Source organism: Oncorhynchus tshawytscha, linkage group LG16, assembly GCF_018296145.1.
Source record: "Oncorhynchus tshawytscha isolate Ot180627B linkage group LG16, Otsh_v2.0, whole genome shotgun sequence".
NCBI classification, from domain to species: Eukaryota; Metazoa; Chordata; class Actinopteri; order Salmoniformes; family Salmonidae; genus Oncorhynchus; species Oncorhynchus tshawytscha.
In genome coordinates, this window is record NC_056444.1 from 73,701,152 (window position 1) to 73,722,101 (window position 20,950).

The 20,950-nt window shown below is 46.0% G+C and overlaps 1 protein-coding gene across 5 annotated transcripts in view; it reads left to right on the forward strand.

Moving 5' to 3' along the window:
• Positions 1 to 2,928: 2,928 nt before the first annotated feature.
• Positions 2,929 to 20,950, forward strand: part of LOC112216333 (nck-associated protein 5-like) — a 30,713-nt gene continuing 12,691 nt past the window's right edge. For 3 of the 5 annotated variants that reach the window (XM_024376240.2, XM_024376242.2, XM_024376243.2), the window contains exons 1-2: positions 2,930 to 3,099; positions 14,340 to 14,443. The gene's annotated coding sequence lies outside the window, so the exon portion shown is untranslated. Of the gene's footprint in view, positions 3,100 to 11,371; positions 11,645 to 14,339; positions 14,444 to 20,950 lie in introns of those variants that run through there. The other 2 variants (XM_024376244.2, XM_024376241.2) reach the window with 2 other exon arrangements.

A 20,950-nucleotide genomic window follows, 5' to 3' on the forward strand; every position in this document is an offset into this window, starting at 1 on the left:
CAATTGTCAGAGAAAAAAACCAAGCCGTAATGTCAATGGAATTGTCCATAGAGCTCCGAGACAGGATTGTGTTGAGGCACATATCTGGGGAAGGGTACCAAAACATTTCTGCAACCTTAAAGGTCCCCAAGAACACAGTGGCCGCCATCATTCTTAAATGGAAGAAACACACCAAAACTTCCTAGAGCTGGCTGCCCGGCCAAACTGAGCAATCGGGGGAGAATGTCCTTGGTTAGGGATTTGACCAAGAAACTGATGGTCACTCCGACAGAGCTCCAGAGTTCTTCTGGGGAGATGGGAGACCCTTCCAGAAGGACAACCATCTCTACAGTACTCCACCAATCAGACCTTTATGGTAGAGTGGCCAGACAGAACCCACTCCCTAGTAAAAGGCACATGAAATCATGCTTAGAGTTTGCCAAAAGGCACCTAAACGACTCAGACCTTGAGAAACAAGAATCTCTGGCCTGATGAAACCAAGATTGAACTCTTTGGCCTGAGCCCGGACTTGAACTCGAATATCTCTGGAGAGACCTGAAAATAGCTGTGCAGCAACACTTCCTAGCCAACCTGACAGAGCGAGAGGTTCTGCAGAGAAGAATGGGAGAAACTCCCCAAATACAGGTGTGCCAAGCTTGTAGAGTCATGTAGAGTCATACCCAACAGAAGAATCGAGGCTGTAATCGCTAAAGGTTCTGAATACTTATGAAACTGAAATATCACATTTAATTAATTTTTTTATACATTTTAAACATTTCTAAAAACCTGTTTTTGCTTTGTCATTATGGGGTATTTTGTGTAGATTGAGGGGGGAAAACAATTTCATCCATTTTAGAATAAGGCTGTAACATAACATTTGGAAAAAGTCAAGGGAAGGGGTCTGAATACTTTCCGAGTATGTATATCCAGGCGGCGCTGCCTCATTTTGATGGTAAAAGTCCCCTCTTTGAGCCATGTTTCAGATCATGTCAGTCATTGTCTGAGAAACTCATACAAAAGAGGACTTGTTAAGTATTGGATATTGTAGATTGCAAAACTTGTGGAGGCATTGGTGGAAACTTTCATTAATTTTTGGTTGATCCACTGTGCTCTGTATGGACTGTATTGGCTTGGAGTGGGTGATGTCATTTGCCTGAGGGTCAGTCTGCAGAAATGGCTGGTGTCCTTTATTGTCCAAGTCCGGTGGGCATGTTGTACTGCACTCATTACGAGTGCACACAATAGACGTTGGTTTGTTAATTAGTCTCCTACCACCTCGCCGCCTGCATGTTTTCCATAGGAGCTTGTATTGAAAGAGGCTGTTCTTGAGTTCCTTACACAGGGTTGGTTTTAATCTGTGCAAGACTTCCAAGGAATCCTTCTGTATAATGAATAAAGGTTGCTGCCATTTCTGCATGTTTTGGTCCTGCCTTTGGACTCGTACATGGTAGATGAGATGAGGATCAAGGAAGATTTAGCTAGGCTGACATTTGAATTCAGACATTTTGCTAGTTGATTGGTGAGGTTGGAGAAGTAGCCACATATGCTAACTCCTCTTAATGTTAATGATCAAAATACAAAATATTCCTATGATCTTGATAAGCTATCAAAAAAACTAAAGGTTGACTTAAAAACAATGTGCATAGAAAAGTTTATAATAATTTGAAGGAGTAAACTACTACGGCTGCCTCTAGGCACCATGGCAACCATATCCCAGATGGGTTGGAAGGTTATTTATATAGGAGCAGAGCTCAGTAACATCACTTTCTGAGGCAGGGGCAACCCCTTAAAGCTGCAATATGTAACTTTTTGGGTGACCTGAGCAAATTCACAAAGAAGTGTGAGTTTTAAAAGTGGTAGATCTGTAATATGTGCGCTATTTCTATGTTTCCCGTTCTTAAGTTTCCTTTTTGTGTCTTTTACTTTTGAACACCAGCTTCAAACAACTGAAAATGCAATATTTTTGTTTATGAAGAAGATAGAGGTTCAGATGGTACAATGATTCTCTACTCTATACTTGCTTGTTTTTTCACAAACTAAGGTAAAGTATTTGAATTTTAGCAACCAGGAAATGGCGGAGCGATTTCTGCACAGTGCACCTTTAAAACGGGAAGTGATGTCACTGAGCACTGCCTCTAATATAAAGGACCTTCCACATCCACCTGGGATGTGGATTCTTGATGAAGACCTCAGGGTTGAAACTTTGTCAATTAAAATCTCATGAACAGCAGTGTGCAGCGTTTTCCTTTAAATTTTCATGAGTTCACCTGTAATTCCAGCAACTGCAAAGAAGTTCCTGGATGTACATAAGCTCTTCAGCTTTTCTATTTTGTGTGTGCAGCCCATTTACATTTGTACCGCACTTAGGCTGCATTTACACAGGCAGCCCAATTCTGATATTTTTCCCCTAATTGGTCTTTTGACCAATTACAATAGGCTCTGAAAAAAAGCTGTTGTGAAAAGATCTGATGTGATTGGTCTAAGACCAATTAGTGGGAAAAAAGATCAGAAATGGGCTGCCTGTCTAAATGCAGCCTTAATGTACTTTCTGAAAATGCTTGCATCTTGATTTGCCTTTTTCAATGAAAAAAATATTATTCTCCAAAGCATCATCAGTGGAACTTTTGAGACGACAAAGTGACATTAAAAAGTCGTACTTGGCAACATGGAACACAGCCTGACCTGAAATTGGGGTGGATAATACAATTTAATTTGATGACATCACTTTCCCTTACCCAGTCCGAGAAGTCAAACGCTGCAAATAAGCCGAGGCAACCTGGGGTGTATTCATTGCCTCTAGCAATGGAAACAGTTTGCCTTTTAAGAACCGAACGAAACGGGGAGGAGCCTACCTGAATTTGTGCAATAGAAACTCGTTTTTGTTAACCATTTCCGTTTGGGGTAAACAGTTTCTGTTGGAAAACGTTTTGCAACAGAATCTGCGTAATGAAAACACCCATGCAGACGAAGGGATAAAACGGCCCAAGACAAGACAGGGGTGGTCTCTCAATACACCGCTTTATATAAAGGTTATTGTATAACTTAGCCATTGAGTATATTTGGGCCAATACATTACTGAATGATCAGTTTTCAGCAGGACCCACCAAAACTACAAATGAGGTGAGTTTGATTTCAATGTATCGATTCGACTCGCGCGTGTGTTGTCGCACCAATGTGACAAGCGAAATAGGTAAAATAGGCAGTCGTGTTATTGATGTAATGAAATTTGTCTAAATGTCGACAGATTTGTTTTAGCTTTCAGAAAAATAAAACGAAGCGAGTGCAAGTGAGATCAAGTCACATTTGAATGAATTGATCTTGCAATTCAGTTTGGGATAGCATTTCACCTTTGGGTTAACACACCACCTTGACTATGGGGAACCCCTAGATTTCAGTTCAGTATGGAATCTAGGCCATTAGACTTAAGCATTGTTACCAAAATGTGCTCACTTACACCATGAACAGCAGTGACTAATTCAAGTGTAATGGGTGGTAGAAGCACTCCCTCACCCTGGCTCTAATTGTTTACAGATGTTTTTGCATGCCTTTTGTGTCACATACACTACCGTTCAAAAGTTTGGGGTCACTTAGAAATGTCCTTGTTTTTGAAAGAAACAACATTTATCAAAAATACATTGTAGACATTGGTAATGTTGTAACTGACTATTGTAGCTGGAAACGGCTGATTTTTAATGTAATATCTGCATAGTCATACAGAGGCCCATTATCTGCAAACATCACTCCTTTGTTCCAATGGCATGTTGTTAGCTAATCCAAGTATATCATTTTAAAAGGCTAATTGATGATTAGAAAACCCTTTTGCAATTATATTAGCACAACTGAAAACTGTTGTCCTGATTTAAATCAGCAATAAAACTGCCCTTTAGACTAGTTGAGTATCTGGAGCATCAGCATTTGTGGGTTTGATTACTGGCTCAAAATGGCCAGAAGCAGATCCCAATGAAACTATTCTTGTTCTGAGAAATGAAGGCTATTCCATGCAAGAAATTGCCAAGAAACTGAAGATCTTGTACAACGCTGTGTACTACCTTCACAGAGCAGCACAAACTGGCGCTAACCAGAATAGAAAGAGGAGTAGGAGGCCCCGGTGCACAACTGAGCAGGAGGACAAGTACATTAGTGTCTAGTTTGAGAAACGGATGCCTCACAAGTCCTCAACTAGGAGCTTCATTAAATAGTACCCGCAAAACACCAGTCTCAACGTCAACAGTGAAGCGGCAACTCCAGGATGCTGGCATTCTAGGCAGAGTTTCAATGAAAAAGCCAAATCTCAGACTGGCCAATAAAAAGAAAATATTAAGATGGGAAAAAGAACAGACACTGGACAGAGGAACTCTGCCTAGAAGGCCAGCATCCCGGAGTTGCCTCTTCACTGTTGACGTTGAGACTGGCGTTTTGCGGATACTATTTAATGAAGCTGCAAGTTGAGGACTTGTGAGGCGTCTGTTTCTCAACCTAGATACTCTAATGTACTTGTCCTCTTGCTCAGTTGTGCACTGGGGCCTCCCACTCCTCTGTATATTCTGGTTAGAGACAGTTTGCTCTGTTCTGTGAAGGGAGTAGTACACATTTATTACTGGCCATTTTGAGCCTGTAATCAAACTCCCAAATTCTGATGCTCCAGATACTCAAATAGTCCAAAGAAGTCCAGTTGTATTGCTTCTTTAATCAGGACGACAGTTTTCAGCTGTGCTAACATAATTGCAAAAGGGTTTTCTAATGATCAATTAGCCTTTTTTAAATGATAAACTTGGATTAGCTAACACAATGTGCCATTGGAACACAGGAGTGATGGTTGCTGATAATGGGCCTCTGTACACCTATGTTGATATTGAATAAATAATTAGCCATTTCCAGCTACATTGTTAATGTTGTAAATGACTAATGTCTACACTGAATTTCTGATCAATTTGATGTTAGGACATTTCTAAGTGACCCCAAACTTTTGAACAGTAGTGTATGTCTGTGAGACACAGTTGCTATATGTCATCATGTTATAAGATTGGGATTGTTGCATATATTTTTGAATGATTTACAAGCTTAAAACATGATGAATATTGGATCCATTGAGATAAAAAACAAATTATATACTTCCCTTAATTGCAACAAGACTGCCTTTAAAATATGCAAATCATGTTACATCTGAAATAGTAGCACATGACCAAAATATGTGTTTATTTGGCCTTTGATCATCAAGCTTCCATGTATCCATTGTGTTCTGAGTCTGACAAAATCATTACAATATCCAAATACTCACAGAAGACATCAGCCATAACATTTTAGACCAAGACTAGAGGTAGACTTAGTGTTGGACTATTCCTTGGGCTCCTACTCATGGAATAGGCCTAATTTCATACTTTTTTAAATGTAACATTTTTTAAATATTTTTAGATTAGAACCTCTAAAGTCAAGGTAATTAATTCCCTAGCGGTCACTATGTTGTTCCTGGTTGTGTTGACTGCTCTAGTGTAGTTAACCTAATTCAGCTTGTCAACCATTCATATCGGGTTCGCTAAATTAGGGTTGGAGTAAAAATCTACAGGACGGTAGCTCTCCAGGAACAGGGTTGGAGAGCCCTGAATTAGACTATTGATAACAGTTACGTCTGCACAGGGCTCCATTCAGACACGCTTCTACAGTGCTGTTATTGAATGCCTTCCACAGATAGGTCACATTGTCACTAGGCCATAGGAGGCCTACCTTTCTTAAACCTGCTGCTTCCCCTCGGTGCATATGCCTCATCAGCATCCTTTGAAGATGTGCTGGGCTGGGCTACCCCTCTCTAGCCTTGCTGACGCGACCCATGTGACTTTGAGTTAGGTGTCAGCCAGACTACCCCCACTTCCGTCTCGTCTTATCAGTTTTTCCTCTAATTCCCTCTGCACCCTCGCCGTCTGCTGCATGCAGGTAGTTACCATGGTTATGCAGCCGCACCAGCCGAGGCGCTTCTGGAGCTGCATCACATTGGCATGTACAAATATTCATAAATTACCCTGTGTAGCTGGAATGATATGACCGAGCTCGAAGCAGGAGGCAGGACCAAGGTCTCCCGAGACATCACTACTGTTTCCAAATACACTGCAGAAATTTGGATGAAAGAACATTTCCCTCATCTGCATTGTTTTACCCAGCAGCCTTTTTGTTTCTCCTTTTCTTAAAAAAACACAAACCACAGAATCAGAAGAGTTGGTGCCTGTGTGTCAGTCAACTGGAATGTTCTGCTAAAGGCAGAACATTATTTAGGGGTCATTAAGAACCGCTTAAACTATTCCCCTGGTATTTGTCTACTAATATAAACTGTATCAAATAATTTGCTTGGTAGAAAATAACAATAGCCTTTTGGGCTTAGATATAGGCCTATACTGCAACAATTCATTCATCTGTGAGTGTTCCTCAAAGTGTAAAGGACTAAAACTCGTTCAAAATCCACCCTAAAATGGAATCTGCGGTCACACAAATATTGCAGTTGGTTAACACACCTCCACAAAGCAGCTGTAACAAACATCCAATTCATCGCCTCAACCAGAGGATATATGGCTTGCGATGTAGCGACTTTAATCAATTCAAGCAAGCCAGGTCAATGGCACACATCCGGTTTGGCCAATGACATGTTAAATGGTTGGTCGTGATTGTGAAAACCTGATCTGAAAGAGCATGAAGTGACAGAAATCAAAAAAATTGTTACAACATGCTTGTAAAAGGCTATAACTTGTTTGCCGCATGGTCTCAGAAAATCCCAGTGATATTGCTCTGAGAAATTCACTCATGGATTGCCATCCAAAATAGTGCTCCTTTGTGCTTAAAATGGTGCATTATTAGGGTACTGCCCTTTTTAAAAAATCAATACGTCACTCCTACAAGGGGCTTAGTAAAAAAACAGTACATCACTCCTACAAGCGGCTTAGTGAAAATCAGTACATCACTCCTACAAGTGGCTTAGTGAAAAATCAGTACATCACTCCTACAAGCGGCTTAGTGAAAATCAGTACATCACTCCTACAAGCGGCTTAGTGAAAAATCAGTACATCACTCCTACAAGCGGCTTAGTGAAAAATCAGTACATCACTCCTACAAGCGGCTTAGTAAGCTTAGGATATGCCTTGTTGCTGGTATGTTTAAAATTCAGGCTCTCCTACTTAAAACCGCTACCATCAATCTAATTTCTCAATGCACTAGAAACACATGAAGATACTTGGACATACCATGGACATTATATATAGCTAGCTACCCTCTGGCATCTGTATGATCAATTGTTTTGATAAAGAGATGGCTCTTGGTCATCTCAGACAGTCAAAATAAAAGCTGTATGGAGTTTCCAACCATATAGTAACCTCTTTGTAATGTCAATGGGCTTCAATTATATATATTTTATTCTATGAATAAGTCTTTCTGGGTCTGGCCAGACATGAGAACAAAGGATGTGGATGTTGGGATGTGAGAACATGCTTGGCTTCAGCTGAGCTGGTTCTGTGGGCGTCTGTACTGACTGACACGGGCTGCGTCTCAAACGGCACCCTATTTTCAACATAGTGTACTACTTTTGACTAGAGCCCTATTGGCTCTGGTCTAAAGTAGTGCACTATATAGGGAATAGAGTGCCGTGTAGGACGCGCCCACGATGCCTGGTGTCCAGATGTTAGCGGCTGGCTGTGTGCCTGCCCACATGTTAATGGTCCCTGCACCTCTCTGGCCCTGAGAACCACCCTGCTCTTCTATAGCCAGAACCACAATCAGTAGGCAAACATTGGAACATTGCAGGGGTCCGGGGTTGTGTCCAATAGTTACAACACAGAAACAAAAATGTTTTGAGCTGGTGAAACAGTGAGTTATTACCTGAATTTGTTCAGTAAGGAAGGCTGCACTCTTAGAAAAAAAGGTTCTGGATAGAACCAAAGGGTTCATTGATCAGAACCTCAGGGTTGCTATATAGAACCTTAAGGGTGCAATATACACTGAGTATACAAAAACATTAAGTACATGACAGACTGGCCAGGTGAAAGTTATGATCCTTTTTTGATGTCACTTGTTAAATCCACTTCAGTCCGTGTAGAAGAAGGGGAGGAGACCGATTTTAAAGAAGGATTTTTAAACCTTGAGACAATTGAGACATTGATTATGTTTGCGTGCCATTTAGAGGGTAAATGGGCAAGACGAAAGATATGTGGCTTTGAACGGGGTATGGTAGTACAGTAGGTGCCAGGCGGACTGGTTTGTCAAGAATTGCAATGCTGCTGGGTTTTTCATACTTAACTGTTTCCTGTGTGTATCAAGAATGGTCCACAACCCAAAGGACATACAGCCAACTTGAACAACTGTGGGAAAGATTGGAGTCAACATGGGCCAGCATCCCTGTGGAATGTTTTCGGACACACACTCACACACACACACACACACACACACACACACACACACACACCTTAACTCAAAATCTAATTTAAAACCCTAATCCCCATTGACAGCAGTGAGGTTCACTTTGCACACTAACCAACCACTCAACGAGGAAGAAGAATGTCCATCTGACTGACACAATCTGTCAATGTATAGCTGAATTTCTTTATTGTGTTAGGGATATATTGATTTGAAGGTTGGATGCAGTGTATTTTTGTGCCTTTTTAGTCATACAGGTCCAGGGCAGGTAGAACCTTGAGTATTTTGTATTTTTATAGAGAAAGCCAGTCTTATAGAATGGACTTGGTTTTCATACTGTTTGCTTTGTGCTTAAGTCAAATGTCCTGCTATGTCTTCGCACATCTGTAAGGTGCCACGTTGAACAGTGCTCCGTGGTGGCCGGGTCTGTCAGCATGTCACACCGGTTGTTACTAAGAGGACTCCAGTTGTCATTGTACTATTTGCAGCTGTATAAAACCTGTCTGTAAAAAATAGGCAAGACATGTTATAAAATGACTTGAGTTTAATGTTTAGTGAAATGTAAGAAGAACAATGCATTACATTTTTATTGAACATTAATCAAATATTTTTACCTGGAAGAAATGTATTGTTATTCTGGCTACAGAATAATGTTTTTCTGTGGTGGATCTGGTCTTTTTATGCATTTTAAAGGAATGTCTTTGTGTCCGCCACATGAATAGTTAAAATCGGCAATGCAGAAGCTATAGTACATGCCGGGGATGTCTCTGGAATGGATAGTATGATTCTAGACTTCATGGTCTTAGCTAAGGATTCGCTGAAGCTTCATGGAAATTACCATAGAGGCCACCATTCCCCTTTTATAGCCCCAGCTGTGGACCCACCCTACCCATCTCCCAGTAGAGTGTGTGTGTGTGGGTGCATGCACTTGTGCATGATTGTGTGTGTGTGTGTGTGTGTGTGTGTGTGCGTTGGTACTTATGCCTACATGCGCACGTGTGTGTGTGTGTGTCTCCCAGCAGAGCACAGAAGCAGCCAGTGTCACATTTCTTATAGGTGGATTAGCTCCACCTCCCATGAAGCTGAGCCTATTACAGGCCATTAAACTGTCTGCCTCTCAATAGGGTTTTTTACCTCAGGAGTCTAATTTAACACCCTAATCCCCTTTGACAGCAACAAGGCTCGCTTTGCAAACCAACCAACTGCTCAACGAGGAAGAAGAATGTGTCAGTCAGATGGACAACGTGTCAATGTATAGCTGAATTTCTTTATTGTGTTAGGGATATATTGATTTGAAGGTTGGATGCAGTGTATTTTTGTGCCTTTTTAGTCATACAGGTCCAGGACAGGTAGAACCTTGAGGATTTTGTATTTTTATAGAGAAAGCCAGTCTTATAGAATGGACTTGGTTTTCATACTGTTTGCATTGTGCTTAAGTCAAATGTCCTGCTATGTCTTCGCACATCTGTTAAGGTGCCACGTTGAACAGTGCTCCGTGGTGGCCGGGTCTGTCAGCATGTCACTCGTGACTCAATCTGAATGTCACAATGTACTGTTACTGCAGTTTACCAGTAAGCACTGATAAATAAAACTAAGTTAAGAAATGTGAGATTTTTAACTACCAGTATTCTGATTTTACTCTACCTCGATCATAAATCCATTACCTATAGCTTACAGTCGCTAACTCCTATCAGTAACATAACATTAGTATTCTGTTTGTGGGTCATGATCCTCGAAAAAGTGGATATTTTATGGGTGACTATGGGCCATGGCAGCCTATCTGACCCTCAGAGGGGACTGGTTCTGTGACTGTTCCATTCATTACATCCATCCCATAGAGATAGATGCCCATGTGGATTAATGACTGACAGAGCAGAGGCATTGACTGAGTCCCAAATGGCATTATATTCCCTATATAGGGAATAGGGTGCCATTTGGGATGCATTAATGGTCTCCAGCCAGATTCATCCACCATTTATATAACTTTGGATGGAGATGGAAACAGTTTATTCTCACTTCCAACCACTAGGTGGACAGACAGCAATTTCTGTCTCGCTATTGTTGCCCTGCATTGATTATGTCTCTTTGATAGCAGGAAGAGGATACACCTCAACCTAGTGCCATTTTAGATGTAGGTATGGCTGAATTGTTCTCAATACAATATGTGGCAATACAATGATTTTTATCCAATGCCGCGGATGAATCGGCAGAGGTTTAAAAGCTTGTCAGAATGTGGCACCACTGGCAAGCTGCTTAGGTTAAATATAAATTCCAAGAGTGAGAGAGCCTGCAGACACTGACATTCAGGAAAGAACCAAAAGGCTTTTTATTTTGCGTTCCGGAAGGCTGAAGTACAGTACATTCAGCTCAGGCCTCTGTCAAGTCAATTAGGGTCAATGAAGAAAGGATACACCCAACTTTCTATTAGTAATGATGTGATATTTACTAGAAAATACTAAACAATTAGGCATACTGGTGTACGGCATTTATTAAAGCTGTTATTTGAAAGCATCATTAGCTGCTTAATCAATTCACAAATGAATAATGCTATTACAAATCAAACAGCATATTCTAATTATTAGCTTATGTATTGGTTGTTCATGTATGGTTATTAATTCACTCTTTGTCTTTCCCTCTGTTGCATATTAATAATAGTCATTAATGGTCTGATTCAGGATAAAATCCTCTTAGCACAGAACTCATGTTCTTTATACAAGCAGTTGAATAGCCCTGGCTGGATAACTCCATTACTAAACAAACCAACTAGCCAGACTGTTGGATATCTTCTCTGGGTCCACGCTTTTGTCTGTTACATAGTGGGGTTTCTTTGGAAACATAACACCCTTTTCCTTCTGTCTCGCTCCTTTATGGCCTTGCCTGACCAGCAGCTGCAGGGTTAATGTTTAGCAGTAGTTGGAGGGGAGAGGAGGAGGAGAGAGGTGGGGGCAAGTCTACAGTTATTGTAGTAGGCAGGGTCTATTGGGGCAGGAAGCCTGCCTCCTCACTCGCCCTGGAACAATGGGAGATATTGCAGGCAGACGGCACAGCACAGGGCAGCCGGCGAGAGATGCACACAATTCACATGCGCGAAGACGGGCCTTTTTCTATCAGTAGTTTAGAGGAAACAGTTCCTTATTAGAGGAGAGGGCATCACCTTGTGGATAAATCCTTTCTTCAACTGGAAAATACTTACATTGTGGGGCTTTTTTTACGACTGATTTTCTTTAGACTGGGGCTCTCTCGGGTGCTTTGAGTGGATGCTAGGATATGAAGCAAGGTGAGACTGGGTGGGCATTTTAGGACAAGCAGATCTGAACATATATAGTGAAACGTTTTTATTGTTAGGACTGACAATGTAGTCTAGACTATTTGTCCATTTTGTGCCGTTATGGCTGTGTTTAGATTTCATTGATTGTGTAGATATGAGATGTAGAGTTGATGTGACAGGTGAGGTGACAGAACCACACCATATGACGTATTAGCTGTGGCGACAGATGAACTTGGGAAGCAGAGATCAGACGCCCACAGGCAGGTCTATGTAACCTCTATGTTATTATGAACACGTATGACACTGTTGCAGCATCAGTGGACAATTTTTGGAGCAACGCTAAGCACTCAGACCCATGTTTAGTAATTTCATTGTTCAACCCAACATGGCTGCGTTTGATTGGGGTTGATTTAGTTTGTTTTATAGATCATAAGAGAGGGGCATGTGTAAACATGTGGTTTGCTGTTTAGTGTGCCCAATTATGACAAAGCCTCCCCGGGTCTTGCTGTATCGGGACTGGCAGTCTTATAATGCAGTTCCTGTAGGGACGACGGAGGGTGGGGTTGCCTGGCAAATATTTAGAAATATCCCCGTGAGGCCTGCACCACTCAGGTTGATTAGTCTCAGACATGGCATTGATCCAACCTCTGGGTTCTTTTGGGAATCGTCCCTCCGCCCCTCCCCCGATCTGTTATTCCCTCTCTCTCCCCTGTACTTTCAGTCAAAATCTTGTTATTGGATGACTAATCTCACTGTTATTTTGTCTAAACATCAGAAGCCACAGTAACAAATGAATCTAATAGTCTGAATATGATCTATGTCACTGTCTAAATGTGTATCTACAGTGACATACTGTATTTTAGGCTACTGACAGTGTTGATAGTCATGTTTATTCAGATTTATTCCTACGGGTCGTGATTTCTCTTTTTAAGATCCTGTTCAATTTGTCTGCCTGAGTCTTCAATGCTGTTTACATCACCTGTTGACACACTTTGATTGTTCACACTGAGAGAACTTCAATCTGTGCCATCCCAGATTGGCAGATGGGGAAGGGTACTGTTTGATATAACCTGAGACAGCCTCTGCCCGGCAGCAGCCAAATCCCCAAGTGTGTGACTGACTGACATGATTTAAGGAGCTTGAAGGGGTTTGGCTCTGCTGAGTTGTCTTTGATTCATACTGTAGCCTTGCCCCCATTCCATGAATATAGAGTGTAGTCTGCAAGTCGGCTCATTCCTTGTGGCATCACACCAGATCGAGACACTTTGAACTCTGAGCTCCATTCAGATTACCTCACACACACCGCATGATATAAATATCAATGTTACCAACCTCCACAAGCAAAACACATTCTCAAGAAAATCATTGCTCAAGAAGTGCCATTTTTCACAGTTTCTTGGATGTGATCAGGTGTGTGTGCACCCAATAACACTATTTGGCTATGGCAAGTGGATCATAAGAATAATCTCTAACACCAGTTGTTGTTTTTGTCGCACAACAACAGATCACAGGTCAGGATTTTCACAAATGGAACCGGTGTGTTCTGACTGAGACAGGTATGCAGAATGCTCTGCTCTGTTTGATCTGCAGCTGGAAACCCAAAGTGGGAAAGGCCGATGCTAATCACATTGGAAGTTGACAAGATCTAAAGGATCAGCTTTGGTTTCCCTTGTGGGCTGCTTGGGAGTGAAGAGCTAATACTGTAGCTCTTTATCTAAACTCATCTTGTCTGAAGGAACGCAGCCAGACTAGACTGACTCTGAATCTGAAGCCTATGGCAGTGACTAAGCATGCTCCTATTTAGCAAGCTACAGTATGAGGACAAGGCAACCTTCCAAATGACACCCTCTTCCCTAAATAATGCTTATGGGCCCTGGTCAAAAGTAGTGCACTACATAGGGAATAGGGTGCCACATGGGACTCAGCCTATGACAGAGAGCATCGGAGTGTGTTCACATTTAGCTATGAGGGCAAGTCTTGTGGAAACTGAACATAACTACCGATGACAGTACAGTAATGGGGAATCCCAGATTGCAGACTGGTTACATTGATGTTCAATACAGTGATTTTAATACTGCGTGTCTGCAGCCTGCATGACATGGTATGCAGGCATTATCACTGGAACATGAAAGGGGATTTCTTAAAGGCTACTGGGTTTATCTGCTAAATTATTCATCTTTCTTTCATTACACTTTACAATGACTCAGATGAAAAGAAGGCAAGATGAGAGCGAGAGGCAGATTGTGGTCTTGGACTGTCTGGGAGGACAGGAAGTCCATACCAGGCCCAGTCCTGATGGTGACATGACATTGCTCTGGGTCCGTATTCACAAATCGCCTTGAAGTGCTGATCTAGGATCTCGCTGACCATATAATCTTATTTTAATCCAAAAGGCTAGACTGATCCTAGATCAACAGTCTCAGACACTTTATGAATACGGGTCCTGATAATGACAGACATGCTATTTCTCTAAGGTCCACACATGCTAAAACCACTTTGAAGCCCCTCTCTGGAGATGTTTTTTCTGAGTGTGCATCTGGGAAACCAAGAGGAAGCAAGATGGCCTTGATGTCATAGACTATATCAAAATAATGTTTGATGTCAGCAAATCTAACTGAATACTGTGAGTGGTGGAAAAGGAGGGATGAGAGAACAGTTGCGAGGATGACAGATGATAACAAGATGTAACTTTGTTTTTCCTCAGCTTTTTGGCTCTGACATTGGGAGAAGACTAGAGCGAGAGAGAGGTGGTTTACACACCGAGGAGTAGGACTGAGTGCTCTGCTCTAAGGAGAGCTGACATCACAGGTGACTGTCTGTTCCAGATGACTCTGTTCTAGTCGACAGTTCTTTTCCATGTTCTTTGTCTTGTATGTTCCACCCATGAAAACTGCCCCCCTTGCAATAGCTTCTGGCTGGATAATACCTTTTGGGGAGACCCCCTGCTTGGCAATTTACTTCTGGTGCATGACACATTTGTTTTCTTATGGCGTAATGTTACAGATTTTTGTCTCCTTTATAAAAGCACATCACATGTCCTCAAGCATACTTTTTTTTATAGCAGGTATCCATTTTACAACCGTTTTAGAGAAAACAGCTGTTATGTGTTCCAGCCCAGAGATGACGTGATATATCTTGTTCTCTACATTTAAATTGGGAAACTGTGTGTCATTGTACTTCATGTACTCTTTGTTTTCTGTGGATGTATTATGGGGAAAGCGCAGTGGAGGTGGGAACATCATTGAAAACAAGCAGTGCTGCTGAAATAGCTATGTCTACCTTATGGTGTTCAGGGTTACCCTTTTGTTATCTGTGTATTTCACTCTCTGCCTTCTCTTCATGTCCTTTTGGCCATTGTCAGATTCTCAGTGTCCTCGCTTTAGTTTTGTGGCATTTGAATAGTAAACAAAGGGAGATACTGTGTTTAGATATTTTATTGATGGTGGTGTAAAATACAATTTGCTCTTTAGAAGTTCTCTTTATAGATCCTCCTGTATGTCAGTCAAATATCAGGGTTATAAGTGATCAGGCACTAAAGGGATGAGGGGTGACTGTTCCGTTCTATGCATCTCACAGGCAGACACCCATTATCTACAGTAGCTAATAAACATTGGAATCACAGTCAGGGTTCTCTTTGTCTCACAATGCAGAGAGAAGGGGGAGATGAAGGAAGTATGTACAATATGATTCATAAATATCAGACTGCAGATTGTAATAAAGCATGTATTTTTATCCGGGGATATTGTAAATTGTTTGGGTGACGTACATTTTCCCTGAGTGTCATTCTACAATGAGGAAAATAGGGAAGCGGCAATATGGCCGTCCTCCTTGTACACAAACTCCTTTTTGTATGCAGCGCTTCTCTATGGCTGCTCATATCAGCCCATTTCTGTAGCAGGGAATCTCTCTCCTCCATATCACTCACTCGCTGGGTGGGGGGAAAGAGGAGGGTGGAGGATGAGGGTGGGGGGAAAGAGGAGGGTGGAGGATGAGGGTGGGGAGGGATGAGGGTGGGGGAGCGGATGAGGGTGTAGGAGCAGATGAGGGTGGGGTAAAGAGGAGGGTGGAGGATGAGGGTGGGGGAGCGGATGAGGGTGGGGGAAAGAGGAGGGTGGGGGGGAGCGGATGAGGGTGTAGGAGCGGATGAGGGTGGGGGAAGGGGGAGCGGATGAGGGTGGGGGAGCGGATGAGGGTGGAGGAAAGGGGAAAGAGGGTGGGGGATGAGGGTGGAGGTGGGGAAGGGGAAGAGGGTGGGATGGGGGAAAAGAGGGTGGGGTGGGGGATGAGGGTGGAGGTGGGGAAGGGGAAGAGGGTGGGGGATGAGGGTGGAGGTGGGGAAGAGGGTGAGGGTGGGATAGGGGAAAGAGGGTGGGGGATGAGGGTGGGTGGGGGGTGAGGGTGGGATAGGGGGGAAAAGAGGGTGAGGGTGGGGTAGGGGAAAGAGGATGAGGGTGGGGTGGAAAGGGGAAAGAGGGTGGGGTGGAGTGAGGGTGGGATGGAAAGAGGGTGAGGGTGGGGATGGGGGTGATGGGTGGGAGAAAGAGGATGAGGGAATGAGGGTAGGGGGAAAGAGGATGAGGGTGGGGTAGGGGAAAGAGGATGAGGGTGGGGTGGAAAGGGGAAAGAGGGTGGGGTGGAAAGAGGGTGGGGGTGATGGGTGGGGGAAAGAGGATGACGGAATGAGGGTGGGAGAAAGAGGATCAGGGAATGAGGGTGGGAGAAAGAGGATGAGTGAATGAGGGTGGGGTGGAAAGAGGATGAGGTGAGGGTGGGGTAGAGGAAAGAGGATGAGGGTGGGGTAGAGGATGAGGGTGGGGTGGAGGTGAGGGTGGGGTAGAGGAAAGAGGATGAGGGTGGGGTGGAAAGGAAAGGGGAAAGAGAATGAGGGTGGGGTGGAAAGAGGGTGAGGGTGGGGTGGAAAGAGGGTGGGGTAGGGGGATGAGGGTGGAAGTGAGGGTGGGGTAGGAGAAGAGGGTGGGGGTGGGAGTAGGGGGAAGAGGGTGAGGGTGGGAAAGGGGAGGTGAGGGTGTGGTAGGGGAAAGAGGGTAGGGTGGGGTGGAAGGGGATGAGGGTGGGGGCGAATGAGGGTGGGGAAGAAAAGGATGAATGTGGAGATGAGGGTGTGGGAAAGAGTATGAGGGTGGAGGTGATGGGTGTGGGAAATAGTATGAGGGTGGAGGTGATGGGTGGGGGAAAGAGTTTGAGGGTGGAGGTGATGGGTGGGGGAAAGAGTATGAGGGTGGAGGTGATGGGTGGGGGAAAGAGTATGAGGGTGGAGGTGATGGGTGGGGAAAGAGGATGAGGGAATGAGGGTGGGGAATGAGGATGAGGGAATGAGGGTGGGGATAGAGGATGAGGGTGGGGTGGAAAGAGGGTGGGATAGGGGGATGAGGGTGGAAGTGAGGGTGGGGTAGGAGAAGAGGGTGGGGGTGAGGGTAGGGGGAAAGAGGGTGAGGGTGGGATAGGGGGAGGTGAGGGTGTGGTAGGGGAAAGAGGGTGGGGTGGAAGGGGATGAGGGTGGGGGCGAATGAGGGTGGGGGAGAAAAGGATGAATGTGGAGATGAGGGTGTGGAAGAGGATGAGGGAATGAGGGTGGGGGGAAAGAGGATGAGGGTGGTGAGGGTGGGGTAGGGTGAAGAGGATGAGGGTGGGGTTGGGGGAAAGGGGTGAGGGCGGGGTGGGTTGGAGAAAGAGGGTGGGGTGGGAAAGAGGGTGAGGGTGGGGGTGTTGGGTGGGGAAAGAGGATGACAATGAGGGTGGGGGAAAGAGGATCAGGGAATGAGGGTGGGAGAAAGAGGATGAGGGAATGAGGGTGGGGTGGAAAGAGGATGAGGGTGGGGTGGAAGGGGATGAGGGTGGGGTAGAGGAAAGAGGATGAGGGTGGGGTGGAGGTGAGGGTGGGGTAGAGGAAAGAGGATGAGGGTGGGGTGGAGGTGAGGGTGGGGTGGGGTGGGGTAGAGGAAAGAGGATGAGGGTGGGGTGGAAAGAGGGTGGGGTAGGGGGATGAGGGTGGAAGTGAGGGTGGGGTAGGAGAAGAGGGTGGGGTAGGAGAAGAGGGTGAGGGTAGGGGGAAAGAGGGTGAGGGTGGGATAGGGGGAGGTGAGGGTGTGGTGGGTGGAAAGAGGGTGGGGTAGGGCGATGAGGGTGGAAGTGAGGGTGGGGTAGGAGAAGAGGGTGGGGTAGGAGAAGAGGGTGAGGGTAGGGGGAAAGAGGGTGAGGGTGGGATAGGGGGAGGTGAGGGTGTGGTAGGGGAAAGAGGGTAGGATGGGGGCGAATGAGGGTGGAAGAGAAAAGGATGAATGTGGAGATGAGGGTGTGGGAAAGAGTATGAGGGTGGAGGTGATGGGTGGGGAAAGATGAGGGAATGCGGGTGGGGGAAAGAGGATGAGGGAATGAGGGTGGGGAGAAAAGAGTGATGGTGGAGGTGATGGGTGGGGAAAGAGGATGAGGGAATGAGGGTGGGGAAAGAGGATGAGGGAATGAGGGTGGGGAAAGAGGATGAGGGAATGAAGGTGGGGAAAGAGGGTGGGGTGGAAAGGGAAAAGAGGGTGAGGGTAGGCTAGGGGGAGTGAGGGTGGGGTAGGGGAAAGAGGGTGGGGTGGGGTGAAAGGGGAAAGAAGGTGAGGGTGGGTGTGGGGGAAAAGGATGAATGTGGAGATGAGGGTAGGGGAAAGAGGATGAGGGTGGAGGTGATGGGTGGGAGAAAGAGGGTGAGGAAAGAGGATGAGGGAATGAGGGTGGGGAGAAAAGAGTGATGGTGGAGGTGATGGGTGGGGGAAAGAGGAGGGGGTGGATGGGTGCTGGAAAGTGAGGGTGGAGATGATGGGTGGGGGGAAAGAGGGTGGGGGGAAGGATGAATGTGGCAATGAGGGTGGGGAAAGAAGATGAGGGTGGAGGTGATGGGTGGGGGAAAGAGGATGAGGGAATGAGGGTGGGGAAAGAGGATGAGGGTGGGAGGGAAAGAGTGAGGGTGGAGGTTATGGGTGGGAGAAAGAGGATGAGGGAATGAGGGTGGGGGTGGGAAGATGATGGTGGGGAAAGAGGTTTGGGGTGGAGGAGGGGGTGGGGGAAAGAGTGAGGGTGGAGATGATGGGTGGGGGAAGAAGGGATGTGGGTGGGAAAAGAATAAGAAAAGGATGAGGGTGAAGCGGATTGGGATGGAGGAGAGGATGGGTGGATGGGGTGGAGGAGAGGGTGGGGGAAGGAGTGAGGGTGGGTGGAGGTGATGGGTGGGGAAAGAGGGTGGAGGTGATGGGTAGGGGAAAGAGGATGGAGGTGGGAGAAAAAGGATGTGGGTGGGGGAAAGAGTGAGGGTGGAGGTGATGGGTGGGGGAAAGAGGATGAGGGAATGGGGCGGGGGGAAAAGGAGGGTGGGGTTGAGTGTGGGAGAAAAAGGATTAGAGTGAGGAGAGGGTGGGGTAAGGAGGATGAGGGTGGGGGAAAGAGAATGAGGGTGGGGGAAAGAGAATGAGGGTGGGGGTGGGGGAGCGGTGGGGGGGAAATGAGGGTGGGGTGGTGGAGAGGAGGAGAGGGTGGGAGGAAAGAGGATGAGGGAGGGTGGGTGGGTGGGGGAAAAGGATGACGGTGGAGGAAAGGGGATATGGGTGGAGAAGAGGGTGGATGAGGGTGGGGGAAGGAGGGTGGATGAAAGAGGATGAGGGTGGGGGAAGGAGGGTGGATGAAAGAGGATGAGGGTGGGGGAAAAGGATGAGGGTGGGTGGATGAAAGAGGATGAGGGTGGGGGAAAAAGGATGAGGGTGGGTGGTGGAAAGAGGATTGGGGTGGAAGAGAAGGTGGGGGAAGGAGGGTGGGAGGGTGGAGAATGGGATGGGGGAAAGAGGATGAGGGTGGGTGGGAAAGAGGGGCATGGGGGAAAAGGATGAGGGTGGGGTGGGGGAAAGAGGATGAGGGTGGGTGGAGGAAAGAGGATGAGTTTGGGTGGGGTGAAAAGGATGAGGGTGGGGGAAAGAGGATTGGGGTGGAGAAGAGGATGGATGAGGGTGGAGGAAAGAGGATGAGGGTGGGGATGAGGTGCGGGGAAAGAGGATTGGGATGGAGGAGAGGATGGGGGAAAGGATGAAGTTGGGGGAAATAGGATGAGGGTGGGGGAAAGGATGAAGTTGGGGGAAAGAGGATGAGGGTGGGGGAAAGGATGAGGGTAGGGTGGGGAAAAGAGGAGGAGAAGAGGGGTGGGGTAGCAGATGAGGGTGGGTTGGGGAAAGAGGATGAGGGTGGGGTGGGGGAAAGAGGATGAGGGTGTGGTTGGAGGAGAGGTTGGGGGAGCAGATGATGGTGGGGCGGGGGAAAGAGGATGAGGGTGGGGGCAGATGAGGGTGGAGGAAAGAGGATGAGGGAAGGGTGGGGGAATGAGGATTGGGATGGAGGAGAGGGTGGGGGAAAGAGGATTGGGATGGAGGGAAAAGGGTGAGGTTGGGGGAAAGAGGATGAGGGTGGGGGAAAGGATGAGGGTGGGGCAGGGGGAGCAGATGAGGGTGGGGCGGGGGAAAGAGGATGAGGGTAGGTGGAGGAGAGGGTGGCTTGGAGAGAGGTGGGGAGGGTGGGGCGAGAGGATGAGGGTGAGCGGGGGAAAGAGGATTTAAGGATTTTGTGGAGGTGGGGGAGGGAGGATGAGAGGATGAGGGTGAGGTGAGAGGTGGGGGAAGGGATTATGAGGGTGGGGTGAGAGGTTGAGGGTGGAGGAGAGAGGAGGGAGGGGAGGGTTGGGTGAGAGGATGAGGGTGGGTGAAAGAATGAGGGTGGGGAGGGAGGATGAGGGTGGGGGGAGGGGGAGAGATGAGGGTGGGGAAGGGAGGATATGGGTGGAGGAGAGAGGATCAGGGTGAGGTGGAGGAGAGAGGATGAGGGTTGGGGAGAGAGGATGAGGGTGGAGGAGAGAGATGTGGAAGGGAGGATCAGGAGGAGGTGGGGAAGGGAGGATGAGAGAGAGGATCTAGAATGGACTCATCCCGACAGTACGTTCTAGAATGGAATCATTCTGACAGTATGTTTGTGTTTGTTACCTACTGTATGGTTTACTTTAAGTGACCTGTCTAGCACTGTCTGTTTAGGTCTCGTTGGAGGGGATGATTTCAGTACCTTCCCTCTACTTACAGCTGTCCCTGAACCCTAACACTAGCATTGACCATATGTTCTGCTCCTATAGGCTTTGACAAAAGAATCCCAGTGTGCTATAGATTACTATAGATTCCTCAGTTATCTAGCTAAAGCCAGCAAACAGATGGATACACCAGTTATACATTTATCTGATCCAGCACATCCAGTCTAACATGGCAGAATAGTGTTACATCTCTCCAT